Here is a 1,005-nt window from a genome sequence, read left to right as displayed (position 1 = left end):
ACGTTATGTAGTAATACGTTATGACGTATAACGCTATGTAGCATTACGATATAACGTATAACGTAATGTAGTATTACGATATAACATATAACGTTATATAGCACTACGTTATAACGTATACCGTTATGTAATATTACGTTATAACGTATAACATTATGTTGTATTACGATATAACGTATAACGTTATGTAATATTACGTTATAACGTATAACCTTATGTAGCACTACGATATAACGTATAACGTTGTGTAGCATTAGGATGTAACGTATAACGTTATGTATCATTACGATATAACGTATAACGTTATGTAGCATTACGATATAACGTATAACGGTATGTATCATTACGATATAACGTATAACGTTATGTAGTAATACGTTATGACGTATAACATTATATAGTATTACGATATAACGTATAACGATATGTAGCATTACGATATAACGTATAACGTTATGTATCATTAAGTTATACCGAATAACATTATGTAGTATTAGGATATATCGTATAACGTTCTGTATCATTGCGATATAACGTATAACGATATGTAGTAATACGTTATGACGTATAACGCTATGTAGTATTACGATATAACGTATAACGATATGTAGCATTACGATATCACGTATAACGTTATGTATCATTACGATATAACGCATAACATTATGTAGTATTACGATATAACGTATAACGTTATGTAACATTACGATATAACGAATAACGTTATGTATCATTACGATATAACGTATAACGTTATGTAGTAATACGTTATGACGTATAACGCTATGTAGTATTACGATATAACTTATAACGATATGTAGCATTACGATATAACGTGTAACGTTATGTAATATTACGTTATGACGTATAACGCTATGTAGTATTACGATATAACGTATAACGATATGTAGCATTACGATATCACGTATAACGTTATGTATCATTACTATATAACGCATAACGTCATGTAGTAATACGTTATTACTTATAACGCTATGTAGTATT

Source organism: Bombus pyrosoma, unplaced genomic scaffold (genome assembly GCF_014825855.1).
Source record: "Bombus pyrosoma isolate SC7728 unplaced genomic scaffold, ASM1482585v1 HiC_scaffold_4725, whole genome shotgun sequence".
NCBI classification, from domain to species: domain Eukaryota; kingdom Metazoa; phylum Arthropoda; class Insecta; order Hymenoptera; family Apidae; genus Bombus; species Bombus pyrosoma.
Note: the sequence above shows the minus strand (reverse complement) of the source record.